At 36.2% G+C, this 17,233-nt stretch overlaps 1 protein-coding gene across 3 annotated transcripts in view; it reads left to right on the forward strand.

The window, feature by feature from the left end:
• Positions 1-17,233, forward strand: part of FHIT (fragile histidine triad diadenosine triphosphatase) — a 614,337-nt gene that overhangs the window by 81,434 nt on the left and 515,670 nt on the right. Inside the window, exon 2 of one of the 3 annotated variants that reach the window (XM_040591976.1) lies at positions 257-304. The exons of the other annotated variants lie outside the window; for them this stretch is intronic. The gene's annotated coding sequence lies outside the window, so the exon portion shown is untranslated. The remainder of the gene's footprint in view (positions 1-256; positions 305-17,233) is intronic. 3 annotated transcript variants of the gene reach the window in all.

Consider the following 17,233-nt stretch of genomic DNA (forward strand, 5'->3'; position numbering starts at 1 on the left):
TGTGATGGTTCCGATTTTGAGGTGCTGATGATCCCAAAAGCTTCTTGGATCAATGTCTCGTAACAGCAAACCAGTCAGAAATGCAGTGCAAGCACTTGGTTTTGAGTGCATTTTAGCATTAGGGTTCAATAAGAGGAACATAATTTTTAAAAGTATCAGATTATAGCTGATTTTATTTTAAAATAATATTCAAGCTTTATATTTATATTGTATGACTTGCCAAGTGGTACTGAATATGGTGCTTCTTGTTTTACAGATTAATTATACAAAAAAGTCTGTTAAGAAGTCAAGGTCCAAGGAACTGGTAGGTGGAAATGTGTAACTTTTGATGTTCTTGTTATTTATTTCCTGGTTTCTGAGCACTTAGCCCAGTTGGTGTCAACTTTCAGGTTTTACTCTGAGAGAAAGGAGGTGGAAAGTAGAATTTTTAAATAATGGAATTATTTTAAAAAGTTTGGCTATTTGGTGTTTAAGAAAAATATCAAGGATTGTGTCCTGCTGTACAGTTGCGAGTACAATGCAAATTCCACAATGTTGTGACTTGTTTTTGAAGTCCTTGTAAAGATAGTGCTAAAAATAGCCTCAACTGTTTTTTCTTCATATTTGTCATTATCACTCAAATAAGTCATTCTGAAGTAGCTATTGGTGTGCTGCCTCGTGAGACTTTAATGATGACTTTCATTCAGTGTAAGCTGTCAGTAGGTCAGAGATGCTTCATATCATGGATGGAGTTATGAAATTTCCTGAGTTTATTACCCTATTAAAATTAATTTTAAATGTCAAAGTTCCTAATTTGTACAAGGAAATTTAATTTAGGAGCGTCTTCAAAGTAAGACACAATTTTCTCCTTGAGTATCAAGTGAAGTATCAGATAAAAATCTAAGACCTTTACAGCATATTGTATTCATTTATTTATGTGTTTTAACTTCTGATAGTTTGCAGAAGTGGGTGCAAGAAATAATTATTTTGTAGTCTTTTATGACTTGACTTTTATCTTTGGAGAAAAGGTCTATTCAACTTTAACCTATTTAACAAAAAAAAGCACCAACATTCTCCGCAAAGCCTACCTGCCATTTTTTTCCCTAGAAAATTGTACTTTACTATCCGCTGAATGACTCATTGTTTACTTTGACCCAGTTTGTACTCCATTCTGTAATATTAATTTAATTTTTCTGTCTTACAACATTCTGGCCTGTCTGCACTAGCCCTTGGCCTCTGTGCTGGTGTAGTACGTATTAGTTCATCTTCTTACTGTATCGGGTGTTTTCCTAGTCAGGTGTCTCCTGAATGAATGTTTTACAGCAGGTAGAGTATTACAGACCAATTAGATGGCAAGGCTAGATGGTAGTCCAAGTCTAAAATTGTCCACATGAGGAGGAAGGTTATCAGCTAATGATCAAAGGAAATGTTTTTCTGAGCCCTTTCAGTGTGGTTCTGTTTCTGAAGCTGGACCCACAGCTGCCTGTAAAACCTAAAGCTGAAACTTTGATAAATAGATTTTTCTTAATACTAAAGAAACGCGTCATTAATGATATCAGATAGCATAGGTATTGGTTTGTTGCTGTCTGATTAGTTCCTTGTGAGGGAGTCTGAGATGAACAATGAAGGACAACAGACATGATACATTAGTTCAGTGATGAGGTTTGAGGGAGAGTAATTGGGAAGTAGCTTGCTGGTTTGTGAAGTTTAAATGTTAACCTCCCTCACACAAAATAATGGTTGTCGTCTTTATATCCAGTATTGCTAGATCACCATCGAGTTTTGAAGATAACTAATGCAAAACTAACGACAGTGCCTGTGAGACAAATAGCATGTATAATGTGTCTCAAATATTCAGATATCATTTGATATCACACAATTTTTATTTCAACAGGAAATTACAGCAGCATAGGAGAAAAATAATTTGAGGGTTTTAAGTCACAGTGAATTTTGTTTGAAACAAACCTCTTAGTGGTTCGTACCTGCATCGTAACTGAGATATGTAACACTCACCAGAGTGCCCTCATTACTGTAACTTTCTATCACTGCATATTTACATGTCTACATACTCACAACCCACGCTGAGCGGTATCATTTTCAGAGATGCTGGCGTGTATCTCACATTGATCATTGCTATACTTATGGGTCCTCAGTAGCTATGCAGAAGCTCGTTAGTCTATACTAGATGTTAGAAGTCTATATCGTATGCCAAAATCCTTGTTAAAACAGACTCAAATTGCTTATATAAAAAAGGGAATAATGTTAATGGTAATAAAAATTTGATTACATCATACATTTATTTAGAATTTAAGTCACTGATTTATTCAGCCACTTAAACGTTAGCCTTCTCAGCTGAATCTGTTCTCTGAACAACTGTTCAAAAAATACTAGTTTTGCTTGTTTCTTGTGACCCCATGGGAAAGAGACTCTGGTTTTTGTTCTACAATGTGAACAAGAATGCAAATTATCTTAAATTCAGGTATTGGTGTAAGAGGAGTTAATATTGGGAAATCGAATGACTTTCTTGTGCTCCAAACGTAGGTTTCAGGACAGTTAATTTCAGAATGGCATATCTCAGCAGATGTGTAGAATTTATAATAGATTCTATCTTCACTATGAGCCATAATATATAGTAATATAAATATTCTAGAAGTGTCAAGAAGAAGGGAAAAATTCTCAATGCAAATCAATAACAATTTAGCTGTGTTTCCAGATCAGTTGTATTCTGTGGCTTGTAATTTTTCAATAAATAGACAATAATGCTTTACATAAGCATTGTCATTTCTTTTTATATTGATTCACCTTAATAGTTCCTTCTAGTTATTAGCATTACTATTATTTGCTTGACAGTACCATCTAGCGAATATGGCTGTTGTCATAAGATGCAGTGTAAGTTCCTGCTTGCACATATAAGGTACCTTGCCAATAATACTAGAAGAGGGACAAAATATTATCTCTCTTTTACAGATGGCATGCTTAATGTGAGCACCTACTTTAGCTTCTGGGCAGAATTGTACAAATGCTGAAAATGGTGTTGCTACAACTACATTGTCAGTAATACTTGCAACAGTAAATTTGAATCCATTTGGATTATATATATGTAAACTGCAAAAACACCTCTTACTTTCAGTTGTAAGCATACTCTGTTGCAAACAGGTTCTATCGTCAGACTTGTGTTATTAAAAGGTAGGCACAGAAGAATCTTCCAATTTGTGTTTTTTTCATCCTTTGTTCAAAACATCCCAGGTACATGGATAGTTAGAGCCTTACTTTAGTAGAAGGCTTTATGTAGGAAAGAGTTGAGTGGAGACATCAATAGTTACTGCAGAAGCCTAACTCCTGTGGTTAGAGTAGCTCATACTTCCATTTCTCACTCTTCCTTCTGATATTTCTTTGCCACTTATTTTTTTCGTAAATCTAGTTGTTGCTCTCTTTATGCATTCCCAGAGGTCTGTCAACTTCTAGACTTCTGAGTTGGTAGTAGTTTCTTAAAAGTGAAGTAGTGATTGGTTTTGGGTGGGAGGTGTTGAGTTTGACGGTGTATTGTTTGTGGTCCTTCACTGCCCTGTGTGTTGCTGGGTTCTTTATGCATAGCCTTGATTGTCTTTTTATCTAGTATATGAACAGCAGATATTTAAATAAGTTTTTTGCCATAGAATCTTATTTATTTTTGGAGTTGTGCACCAAGGTGTTTCAACACAAGTCTAAAAATGGGAAAAGGAGTTCTGCAGGTTGAAACATGTTTGGACTCTTTCTTTGGGGAGTTGCTTTCTTTTACCTTTGTACTCTGCTATGGAAGAACTCAATAGCTAGTGACAGGTAAGTGAGCTGAGAAGAAACACAACGTGGAGGATGATGAGTGATTTATTTCTGTAAATCCATGTTTGGAGTGTTTTATTCTTCTGCCCCTGGTCCTAACCAACAGGAACTGGAACTGCTGATGTTGCCTCTTCCATTGCTCAGGGCTGACCATGCTCCTGCCTTCTCAACAGAGGCAGCTTTTTTTCATTGAGCCAGCCTGGGAGTAGCCTAGTGCTTGGCAGGTTCAGGGCAGCTTAGTTTGCTCCGCTTCTGCTCTGAGCAGTGGTTGCAGCCAAGTGGCATAAAACAGTCTTTAAGATTTTTTTTGGAGACTGGATGTAAAATATTAACCTTTCTCATACCCATTCAGCAGGGGGTTATAGCTTGAGCTATGACTCTTTCTGAGGTCACAGATAATACTTTGTTAATGTAACTGAGCTCCTGTCCAAGGACAGTATCTTTGTTAATTTAAGAACTTGCCTGCTAATCAGAAAAAAAAAAAAAAAAAAAAAAGATGACTGGCTTTTTATTCATCAGCATCAAAACAGTCTAAAATATTTCTGAATGAGTACAGTGTGTGTACAGTTTGTTTGTTTGCTTCTTTGTACATTGCTCAGTGTACTTGTGTACTAAGCACGACTTGCAGGCGTCCATCTTTCTTTTTGAGTTGGGTAACTGTCTACAGCTCTGTTGATTAGTAGTTGTATTTGTGAGACGGGGTATTGTGACAGCCTTTTTCTGTCTTGTCTGTCCCCAGCTCTGTTTATCTTCCTCTCTCTTCCTACCTCCCTTAATCACATGTAGATTTTTCTCAGCTGTGTTTTAAAATCATTCCCTGGTATTCAAGTTGTTGGATTAAAAGGTATCATGATTAAAGAAGAATATAAAGAATGAAATTAAACTAGTCAAGGAAGTGACTACACTTTATACGGTGTATTCACACAGATAAAGACAGACTGTAAAAATTGCTGTGGTTTTCCTGACCACTGTTGCGATGTCCTGAATTTTGTTGATACAAGTAATTGTATCTTGATATTGAAGGGCAAGTATTACATGCTAGCTGAAACAACAGATTCTTTTGGTTTGTTCAGTTTGTGTATTTTTAATATTGTTTAGTATAGGCTGAGTGAGAACCTGTACTCTTAGGGGTGACACAAATTAATTCTTCTCCCATCATGAAATTTCTCCATGGATTTATCACAAATTGCTGCAGCTGTGAGTGTTTCTATGCTCTCATGAGAAGTATGAGATTAAATTATGTCACTACTGTACTATTTTTAATTAATGTAACCTCCAAACTAATAATTTCCCAGTGCCGGTTTCTCTTTCTTTGGTCAGTAGATTAATTAGTTAACATCAAATTAATTAGTTAATGCAGTCAATGTTTAAAGCTTTATAAAAGTGATAAGAATGAGTAGTGCAGATTCTGCGTGTGTTATGGAAGTAGAGGTTTATGTTTTTAACAGGAAAACCAGAAGTTTCATTTTCACATTAGTCACTTGACTACTACTCGTGATTTGAATATGGAACGTGCTTAGCTACAGCAGCAAGGGTGAGTTTAAATACCATGGTACCAATAGTTGGATACTGAAGTGGTATTTTTCTACTGATTTGGAGAATAACAAAGGGAAACAGGAAAAACCGACAACTGAAAGGAGTTGAACTGTGCTGGGTGCTAAGGAAGGAGCAATTCTATTTCTTTTGGAAATCAGAGGTATCTCATATCTGTAGTCTTTCATGTATCAATAAGGTTAGTACTGCCTACTGTAATGGCTGGAACCTAGGGGTTGTAACAGAGACACATTAGATTGATAGATCCCTCCAAAGAAGCCAAGACAGAGTCTGAATGCTGGGGGGGTGGGGTAGGGGGTGGGGGAAGGAACAAAAAAGAATGACTCAAAACTACTTTCTGTGAGAAAAGAAACACTTATAAATACTAGTTTGCTTTTACACTGTCCAAGTCATAGCCATATGATTTTCTGAATACTTACAAAACTGTCAAATACATATGTAAACTCTGTGCTCTTACCTTACTTGAGAACAGTGCTTAAGTGTGTTCTCTTGTAATTTCTGAAAATATGCCAGACTTTAAATACATGTCACTAGTAAAATTTGTCTTTATGTCTAAGTGCTTAAATTAAGACTTCTAAGCGTAATGGGATAGGTGTTCACTCTGTTAAATCTACAGTACTCTGAGGCCCCTGGAGATTAATTTTGTGCAAAATGATTATCACCACCAGCAGCAGTGCTCTTAACTACATTAGCAAAACCAAGGTAATGAAACATAATGCAGATTGATTTTAATAGAGGAAATAACATGTCTGGAAACTTTCATGATAACATGTTAGTTCTGGATTATGAGATAGGTTATTCAACTTTTTTTTTCTTCTGAAGAGCTGCGTTTACTGTTCCCCACAGTACTCTCTAGGGGAAAAAAACCCCAAAATTTGGGAGTAGGGGGAAAGACAAAAAAAGGCAGAAAATATACTGCAGCAATGTATGTTGTTTACATTTGGCATATAGATCACCTGAAGAATAACCTTTACTAGGTGTTGCAGAACTTGGAGATTATCCCTGCAAATTTAAATATACTTTTGACAAACAATTTGTGTATGAACTAGTTGCTTCTACATTGCACTTTGAAGCTGTAAGTTGTGAGATCCTCTGTTCATCTAATCATCCTAACAGTCTTTCTCTGCACTTCACTTTTCTTCAATTTACCTGTCCAGGACTAAATGGAGTGAGTGTGAGAGGAGCTGACAAATTCTGTAACAAATTTGCTCTCAAACCAATTTTTCCCAATCCTTCAGGGTTTGAACAAAGTGAGTTCTAAACTCTCTTAAGTAATGTTTATTTGGGTATGGAAGATTTCCGGGTATTTCTAATTTTGTTTCTGTGCTAAAAGAAGTTAATTCAATTTCTTGTTTACTTGGTGTATGAAGTGACATGTATGAGTTTAGTCATGAGTGTTAAACTGATTTATCTAAAGAAGCCAGGTAGGCAGAAAGGATGAATCTTCTGTGCTTAGGGTTTTTATTTGTCTTGCTGTCTTTCAAAGTCTTACAACCAGATTGTTGAGTTAATTCACTGTTTTGAATGATCTTTCTCATCTCTGGGCCTCAGTATTAACCCTGCCTACTGTACCAGAAACAGAAAAGAAAGGAAATTTTATTAGTTATTGCAGCATTGCCATTTTGCTTGTATTGAAATTCTTGCTTATTTTCTATGTTTGCAGCTGCTGGCTGGGCACTGCAGACAGCATTATTAAATTATAATTATTGCTCTATATTATGGTACAATGAGATGCTGTGTCAGAGGTGTTGATCACTGAGAACATTTTCTCTTCAGACGTTGGCAGCAATGCAAGTCTATTTAGGTAATTGGCAAAGTAGTGGAGTTTTTTGTAAGTATAAGTAATTGTTGTATTGCTACTAATCCCTGCTTGCTTAAAGAATGACTTCTGAAGTAAAGAAGTTCAAGACTGTGCTGAGGATCTGGGTCTCCTTTTGATATAAATAATGTGAAATCTTATTTTTACAATTTCTACATGCGTTTACAAAGTGATCATTGCTATTTTAAAAGTTGCTGTGGTCTTTTTATGTGTTGTTTATGAACTAATGAAGTAGCAAATTAATATTAAGTATTACATTTACTACTCTTAGTGTACTCTATGATAGAGGCTTTTAGAGCATTGGTAGATCTTTCTGAGCTCTGAGAGTGAGAAGCTGTGTAACTTCAGACAGAAAGTTGTCACTCCGTATGCTAAGTCGAAGCTCTCACATAAAACTTAGGCATTGTAGACCTTGTGTAGCTAGCAGGTATTGAATTGGCATATTTGTAAGCTTAGCCAGGGACCAACCAGGTTCAGTGGCATATCAAAGATTACAAATAATGAACTCTATGTTATGCCTGGATCGTAGTCTTAAGTCCTGCTCAAGGTAGAGCTGACTTTGACTTTAAATGAGATTCTTAGAGCCTTGTCCACTAGGTGTAAAAAATATCCACAGCTGGGAGATTTCATAGCCTGGCTGGGCAGCATGTTGCTTGGAAGGGACTTCTATGTATCATCCAGTCCAAACATCTGCTTAAAGCGTAATTACTGCCAACAATAGATCAATTCAACCAGGAGTTTTTTTAGTTCAGTTTCTAAGGATGTTGATCTACTACCATGCTTAATGCCCAGCTGAAATCTCCCAAGATAGAATTTGTGACCATTGCTTCTATTATTGAACTTATTCTCAAAAACCTCCAGTGAATGAAATTTCCAAACTGCTTGGGTAGTTTTTCAACCTCTAAAAAATTACTTTCTAGTTCTTGAATATCATCATTTTTAGGAAAGACTTTCTAGCCTCAGGAGAGGACGAGCTGGTGCAAAAGCTCAGAATATTGTACTCTTTCACCAGCTCAGGAAATTCTTCTCTCAATGCTTCATTTGCATAAGTATTTTGCATGTTTTAGAAGACTTAAGTAGAGATTTATGCTCTATTGCGTGTATATGAGGCTGATTCTAATTCAGTTTGTGTTTAATACTTTATTGAATACTGTTTGTGTCTGAGGTCAGTTTGTATATAATTCAAAGGCTTAAATACCTGGTTTGATGTTCATTAGTGTTGCTTCATGTTCAATTCTGTCAGCTAATAGAGACATTCTTCCATTTATCTTGGCTTCTGTTTATTCTAAGTATTACTGTTTACGAGTATTTCTGAATGTAAAATTTTTCTACCACACAGAAGTATTTCTATGGAATTATTTTATTTTTTAAAAGTACCTTGTAAGTGCCAGTGCCCAGTGGAGAGGGCTATATGCTTCCACAGTGCTTACATGCATCTATTCTTCGAATAGATTATATTTCTTTAAAAAATAAAAGAATTTCTCCCGTGATAACTTGGGTATACTTTGAATTTTGTCAGTATTTCCTGTATTTCATTTAATCTTTTCAAATGCTATTATCCATGTGATGTATTATAAGCTTCCAGGGAGAACAGAACATTATAGTTTCTACATGAATAACTTGTAAGAAAATGACTAAGTGGACTTGTTTGTAGACCTAAAGCATTGGATTTCAACTCTAAAAAGAATATAAGAACAATGGATTCTGGTTAACATTCTGTGAAAGTCGGCAGCTTTGATGTATGTATTTGCAGATGTCTGCAGAACACAGATAATCAGTATTTGGAAGAGGGGTGCAATTTAAAGATCTACTTGACCAGTCATAATTACAGCATTGTAAGGACAGAGTGGCATGGAGAAGTAATAAAATGGTCTTTAATCTCTTACACTGTCAATTATAATCTGCTTGTCGTTAAGAGAAAATATTTTGGTGGCTTTAGTATACTATTCATAAGACTGCTAGGTGGGCTTTTCTTAAGTTATAGACTTTACTCTGAGATAATAAGCATATATTGCTTAGGAGTTTCTTCAAAGAGGAAAACCAGCTAAAATTGTGCCTTTTTTCTTGGTTAGAAGTTCATCTGTCACTGGGGTTTGGCTGTTACTCTGACTTCCTTTTTTTCATATTGAAAGCAATTGGGGTTTAATGTTTTTTATTTTATGATGTTTTAGCTGCCTGCATTTTATTGAAATACTACAACGTCCTGTGTAGCATTTTAAAAATTAACACGTCTGTCTTTTACTTTAGAGAAAGCATCTCCATTTGGTGGTTGTGCCAGTTTTACCTAATTACTGCTTCTAAGAACTCTGAAGAACAATAACTGTACTGCATTTTGTAACACTGCTCTTCTGTTTTATTTTTTTTTATTCTCCGAACTGATTTCTGATTAATTACACTGAATAGAAATACCAGTGTTTCTAGTATTTAGGGGTTTTATTGTATCAACAGAAAGTGTAAAATGTCACATTAAATGTTCAGAAGAAAGCAAAACTTACTAAAATGTTCTAGAAGGGAAAATAATGACCTTACAGAATGGGACAAAATCATGCACTATACCATGAGACCTACCGGTAGACTTTAAGTTGTTTCACTTTCCATTACACAATGAAAGTGTTGATGTTCAGAAACACTGTGTAAATTCCTCAGCCCTTTACAAGGGAATACCAAAAGGTAGCATAAAGCAACAACTTGTAATTTTTTCTCTGTATAAGAAAACCAACTCCAGTATAGCTTCAGGTATAATAAAACAGGTACTTGACACGTTGTATGAACTATGTAGTGCAATTGGAGATTATTTTCTTAAAGCAGAAGATTAAATTTACATATTACTGCTAAGTAATTCTTCTCCATTGTTTTTTTTTTCAAAGGAAAAGTAAAATTCATAAGTTGCTGCCTAATACCACCTAAAGTGCAAGTTTCTTCAAAGTTAATTGTGAAATTTGCAAGTGGCTGTTTAATGATGGCCATGGCACTGTTCCTTCTTTAAGGGGTAGTAAAGCATGTATGGTTAGGAAGAGGCTTTTATTGCAAGTACAGTCCAACGTTGCTGACTGTGATGTGGAAAATTGTACTACAAATGCACCCTGCAGGAACAGTCATGGCAGAAGCTGTGGAAAGGGGCAGCACTGGGGTTTATTCACAGGGGTGGGTACTCTGGCTGTTGATGCACATACAGAAATGTTGAGTGTCCTGGTTTCAGCTTGAATAGAGTTAATTTTCTTCTTAGTAGTTTATGCAGTGCTGTGTTTTGGGTTTGGTGTGAGAATAATGTTGATAACACACTCATGTTTTCAGTTGTTGCTGTGTAATGTTTATATTAAGTCGAGGACTTTTTAATTTCTTAGACCTTGCCAGTGAGAGGGCTGGAGGGGCATAAGAAATTAGGAGGGGTCACAGCCAGGACAGCTGAGCTGAACTAGCCAAAGGGATATTCCATACCATACAATGTCATATAAGGCTGAGGGAAAAAGGCAGAAGCAGGGGATGTTCAGAATGATGCCGTTTGTCTTCCCACATAACTGTCACGTGCTGCAGCCCTGCTTTCCTGGCAATGCTGAACACCAGCCTGCTGGTGGGAAGTGGTGAATTAATTCCTTGCTTTGTTTTCTTGCTTTGCTTATGTGCCCAGCTTTTGCTTTGCCTATTAAATTGTCTTGATCTCAACCCACGAGTTTTCTCACTTTTAGTCTTCTGATTCTCTTCCTCATCCTGATGTGGGGGGAGTGAGTGAGCATCTGTGTGGGGCTGTGTTGCTGGCTGGAGTTAAACCATGATGCTGAGGATGTTTATCACACAGTGAGGATCTTCTACCTCTTGGACCAGTTGTTTTTTATACTTTGAGGTGAGACCTAGACTTGTGAGACAGTTCTCAGGCCCTCTGGACCATGTCCATAATTCAGCAGGAGTAATGGGAGCCATAATTTCCAGTACAGTGAGTACAAGTAAAGCTAAGTGGAACAGAAACAAGTTCTGTCCAGAAAGCTGCAAGAGTTGATTACATGCAACTGTTAACACAATTCAGTATTTTTAGTCTGCTGGATATTCTATTTACTATTACTGTTTTCTCTCTGATTAAATGAATAAATAATTCTTATGCCGATGATTCTTTAAACACTTTAATGATAATTTTGTCATGAATGATATTTTCAGCAGCTCCCTGCTTTTATAAAACAATTGTGGTAATATAGATAGCACCATAACATAGTAAAGGAACTTCAGTATTTATGAAGAAGATAAAGTGCTTGAGGTCTTAATAGCTGCAGTTTAATTGCGCTGATAGTAAATGGGGAATATTCTGAAAAGCTTTTTGAGCTAGAAACTTAGCAAGATTGGGAATTACTGGTGGGTTTTTCCTTCTCTCACTTAAAGAATGACTTTGCTTTTCCATTTAGTTTGCTTTGTTTCTACATAGGCCAAATACACTGAAAATTGGGATATGGTGGGATAGCATCTTGTTTTTTGGTTTGCAATTCAGGCCATCAGTTAAATATAAGCAGTCTTTAAAACCTCATTCAATTTTAGTAGCTTTCACAGTAATGTGAACAGAACTATTGTCAGCACCTTTGCTGTGTTATTTAAAGCGCTGACACAAAGGAAGCCTGGGCTAGATCAAATATAGATATATTTTTTTTCTTTTTAGAACTGCCATTCTCTTGTTTCTATCATACTTTGATCATTATAGTGAAATAGTTTCAAGCATATTCTTTTCATTGACTGACTTATTTTTCTTTCAGATACAGTTAGTTCAGTTGCACCAGTGCTATTCAGGAAAAGATGGACTGATAGTAACTCTTCCATGTCTCTCTTGTGACTGTGCCAAAGCACTTAAGACCTTCCTAATCTTGCACTGTGAGATAAAAGCTTTAACTTCCTTTGCTGTTGCCCTGATGCCAGTGCAGCTACCTCACCCACTATTTTCATTATATCGTTACTCTCTGTTCCCTTGCTGATTTTCCTTTTCTCCTTGTGTCAAATTCAAACGTCTAAATTCTTTATATTAATTTCTGGTTTGCTGTATTTACAGCTTTGTTACTACTTGCTCTTCTGCATCCTAAGCATTTTGGGCTTTCTGCTGTTGCTTAATTTCTCTACTTGCATTTTTGCATTATTGTCTTTCTCGATAGTGCTTTCTAAGTAGATCTTTTACGTTGCTACTTTTGTCACAGTTTTCCTCACTATCCAGATTTTTTCTGTTGAACTCTTACTACAGTAACCATTTTAGACTAATTATGACCATCATAGTTATGATGCAGTGGCTTTCCAGAATCTGTGGTTCTCAAGTAGAACCCACTGTTATTTTTTGAAATCGGAGGATAGTGGAAGTCTAGATGAACTGCCTGCTCAAAGTTAAAACTAAAACAGATTGTCAGGAGCTTTTCCAGTTTAACTCTGAAAATCTCTGAGGGTGAGAAATTCTACAGCCCCTCTGGGCTACCTGTTGCAGTACTTAATTGTTCTTGTGAAAAAAATCTTTCCTTACCTGATCAGAATGTAAGGAAATAGGTTTGTACCTATCGCCTTTTGTCCTTGCTTCTTCAGGTGGAATTTGGAGAGTTGCTTATTGTCACTGCATAACTGCATGAAAAAATGTGTAACACAGGATACCTGTTAATTTTCACAGATAAATCTGTTTCCCTGTTTCATAGTTCAAGTCAAACAGCAGCAAAGTGATTGAGTGCAACCTAGTTTGCTAATTGAATTATTAATTTTGCCTACTTTCACTGAAATAAGATCATTAGCAGATCTAATAGTTGTTGACTGCAGATACTAACAGGTTGCAGGGGGTTTTCTTATGGCACTTGCAGAGTTGACTAACAACCAGAGACACAAAAAAGAAACTTGCAAAACCATAAACGATTGCTATGAATTAATCTTCATTTTATTGGATAACTTGAAAAATATGTGAAAAATAATTTCAAAGAATCACAGAAAGGTCAGGTTTGGAAGGGATCACTGGAGATCTAGTCCACCTCCCTGCTAAAACAGGTTCTCCTAGAAGAGGTTGCACAGCATCATGTCCAGGTGGGTTTTGAAAGCCTCCAGAGGAGGAGACTCCGCAGCCTCTCGGGCAGCCTGTTCCAGTGCTCTGTCACTCTAAGGTAGTTTTCTTCATATTCAGATGGAACTCCCTGTGTTACAGTCTGTACACATTGCCCCTTGTCTTCTTCCTGGGCACTACTGAAGGGAGCCTGGCCTCATTGTCTTGACACTTGCCCTTGAGATATTTCAGGAAGAAATAAAAGACATACGTTCTTGTTATCATTTCTTCTTAAACTTGCAGTTGTACCTGAAATTATACCATTTAAGTTGTGAGCAATTTCTCAGTATCTGACATTCAGGCTAGATTTTTCATTCCATTGATTTCAATGGACTCTGACTCAAACCACTATTGGTATGAACTTCTGCTGTGGTTGTACGTATTTCTGAGTCCTTTGGTGTATATCCCCAGCAGGATATCTATTGTTCATGCTCCCCAACACCACCTCTGGCCTCCTTACTGTGATATTAAGTCCAGTTTGGAATATTTTGAGTGGCGTTTTGCCTAAAGCATAACCATTCTTTATTTACTGTAAGAGTGATTTCAGTGATTCTTACTATCTGTCTTGATCTGAATGAGCACCTGAAGAGTCTGGTAGTGGTTAAAATGGAATATATGTTCTTAATTGGTGATAAGGGTTTATTAGCATCTAAGTAGAAGTTTACTATATGTGTACAGATAGCTTTTGCCAATTAATTTAAACCAATTTACATACTCCATCTGACAGCCTGGATACGTTACATTGTTGTATGCTCGTTCTCCATACATTGAAGCCTGTTGACACTGTCTTGCTAAAAAGTGTCACTGTAGCAGGAAAGCCTGATGGAAAACAGAAAACAGCAAAGAAAATGCAGGTTTCCCTTAAGGCAGTAACTTTTTTCTTTTATTTAGCAGCCTTTTCTGACAGGGCACAGAATGCTTTACTAAGCTTTCAAGTTCCTTCTATTTTTTCTTCATGTGACTTCCCATGTTCCACACAAGGCATCCAGAGATATTTATGTCTTTTTCTATTTCATTAAAGCACTTCCTTGGAGGAATAGTTCCTTTTCTTTTTGTCACTCTTTCTACTTGTCTTATTTTATATAGAATTACGAAGATGGGGAGGTAGGGGGGGGGAGGTGTTAACACCACTACTTTTTTCAACAGGAACAAAATACGTGTTTTTTCAAGATCCTGTACTTAAACAGGATCAGAAAATGTAAGTAAATTTGACACCTACAGTCATTCGGTGTATAGACAAGCAAGACAAAAGCCTTGACACACTTTAACATGTAAATGCAAATATTATCCTGAAATCTGATCACTCATAAATGTGTGTTGATCTGAAACATTCTTCAAAACTGTAGAAACTACTTATTCCTGACTTTAGTGCCCCCTTAGAATGCCTTCATCAGAATCACTCCAAAAAGAGATTCTCTTCACTTTGATATAACAACACAGGAAACAGGAATGTCACTGGCAGGAGTGGTAGACCTATGGTGTTGGGAAGATAAATTAGAAGGCAGTGTTACTTAGACTAGTTTTATTTATATTATGTAAAGATTGACTTCCATATGTATTTATTTTAAAAATAAGTTCCCCTCAAGAGGCCATCAGTAAGGATATGATGAATTTTATCATTTGGGTGGTGGTGGTCGTGTTTGAAAAAAAGAATTCTGAAGTGGTGCTTCAAAAGAACAAAAGACATTAAAAATATTAGTAATAAACTTAGAATTGTATACTAATAAGCCATTCTAACATGCTTGTCTTAAGGCTTTTTTTGAGATGGGTAACTTTTGATTAGTGTTGAAAAATATGTGTCTATACAACATTTTTGTGCTGTTCTGTCTTGTTCCACAATACAATGGCATGATTCCTCTAGACCAAAGAAGAAATGGTGCACTGGTGTGACTATTTCAGAAGTGGTTTTCAATTCTAAATTTACAGCATCAGCTTGAAACAATGTCACTATAGGGATTTGAAAAGCAGACCAATAATTAAAGAAATTCAAACTGCTTCTGTCATCTGAAACAATGTGAAATGTGTGCACGAGAAAAGCTATCTGAAGCTCAGAGATCAGCGGTATTCTAAAGGCCTAAGTAAGATACACCTCTGAATTTTAATGCAGTGGTTTTATGTATGACATAAGTTTGCTGGCTTGGAGGATTGGTTTTTTATAATGGATAGAAATACTTTCTGTACTCTGCCTGTGACTGCAGATATGTTAAAATCCTGTTTGGTAAATTGATTTCGGTGCTTTGGGTGAAGGCCTGTAAGTGATTCCAGGTTGAAAGGTTTTGGCTGATTTCCATCGCCAGGCCCTGGGCTAAAAACTTTTATCATCTTTTAAAGTAAAACAAACAAACCTGTGAGTGTTTTTCCAAAGAAACTAAATCGTCAGTCCACTGTAGACATAATTTTTTTTGCAAATAATTTATTTATCCTTAAATAAAAGAAATGCTAGTTGTTGGTAAGAAGGCTGCCTAGACAAGGATTTCCACTTATGGGATTCTTTTTTTTTGTGTGTGAATTTAAATACATATCACTGTTTAGAAAATATAAAAAGTGGCAAGTTTACCAGGGAAATAACAGAATGTAGACATAATGGCATATGTAATGAAAATTTACTGAACAGTAAAATAGATATTGATAACAGATTTCTTTCAGAAAGACAAATGACACATGACATAATGGAAACAAGAAATGATAGAGTTTTGTGTTACAAATAAACAACTCCCTTGAGAAACTTGAAGAATCTTGTTAAATGTGGGTATTGCTTCTGCTGTATTGAAATGCACATTTTTACTACTTTTCTTCTGCTTTTCTTATGACAGCATATTTATATTAGGAAAATGCTTTCTTTGATTCTTCTGAATGCAGCTACACCACTGAATATTCTTATGTTGGCATAATTATTCTTCCCTAGGATTTACTATCCTGTATTGCTGATTTATGTCAGTAAAAAGTAACTATTCTATGGCTTTTATGGATAGGATCAAGTTAATACTACATCACTAATTAACATGTTTCAACTTAGAAAACTCTTGAATTGTTTGCCGTTCTGTTGGTGGGTCTGGATAAGGCAAAGTTTGCTGCAATAGCACCCTTAAGATAAATGCAACTAACAACTGTACTGTTGCTGCTACAGTTTATTCTGTCCGTTACCTGTAGAGTGTGCTGTTTGTGAAAAGACAATCTTCCTCGTAAAAATTCTTGCTGAGCTTAGAAGTGTGGTCAGTGGTTGCACCTCGTTTCTCATAACTGATGTAGTTGGGCCAGTGCGGACCTTGTTTTATGTATATACAGTTTATATATCTTGCCTGAACATCAACTTTGAATTCTAGACAAAACTAAGGTTCAGCTCAATTCCCTGTGTTCTTTCTTAAGCTAGACTTCTAAGCCTACTCATTCTTGTATCACAGCTTTAAAAAAAAACAAGAAACATTTAAGGTAAAAGAGGGTAGCTGAGAGAAAAGGCTTTGGTCATAAAGGTTAAGAAATATTTAGAAACACTCAGCAACGTCTAATTTGAATAATTTTGAGAAGATGTCTAAAAGCTTTCTCCTTCTACAATGTTTGCTATTTCATTCTTATTCAGCTTGGCTCTGCCAAGCCTATATGTATTATTCCTAGAATAATACATTTACGCCTAACGTATGTTGTGGATGTTGGGAAGTTTTGAAAATATCTTAGGATAATTTTGCATTTGCTCCAAAGTTCTGGAGTTCAAGATCGTGTTTGTGACAGGATCCTCAAGAGCTTGAGGAATACTAAGACCTTCTGCCGTTGTGTTCCAAGAAAAAGGGAGAAAAACTACATCATCTCCAAGCACACTTCAACTGTGACTACTGGGCTGGTTTAAGCTTACCAGCCATAGACTTGTAAAATGATTTGTGTAAAATCTGTTTGTATAGGTACTTGTATGTCTGCTTGAAAGCCATGATGTAATAATTATCTTTGAAATATTTGGATTGAGATCCTAATAAGGGCAGGGAAACAGAAAACGAAGGCTGCAGTGTTGGCCTTACATTACCCAGCCGTACTGC

Source organism: Falco naumanni, chromosome 4, assembly GCF_017639655.2.
Source record: "Falco naumanni isolate bFalNau1 chromosome 4, bFalNau1.pat, whole genome shotgun sequence".
Lineage (NCBI taxonomy): Eukaryota > Metazoa > Chordata > Aves > Falconiformes > Falconidae > Falco > Falco naumanni.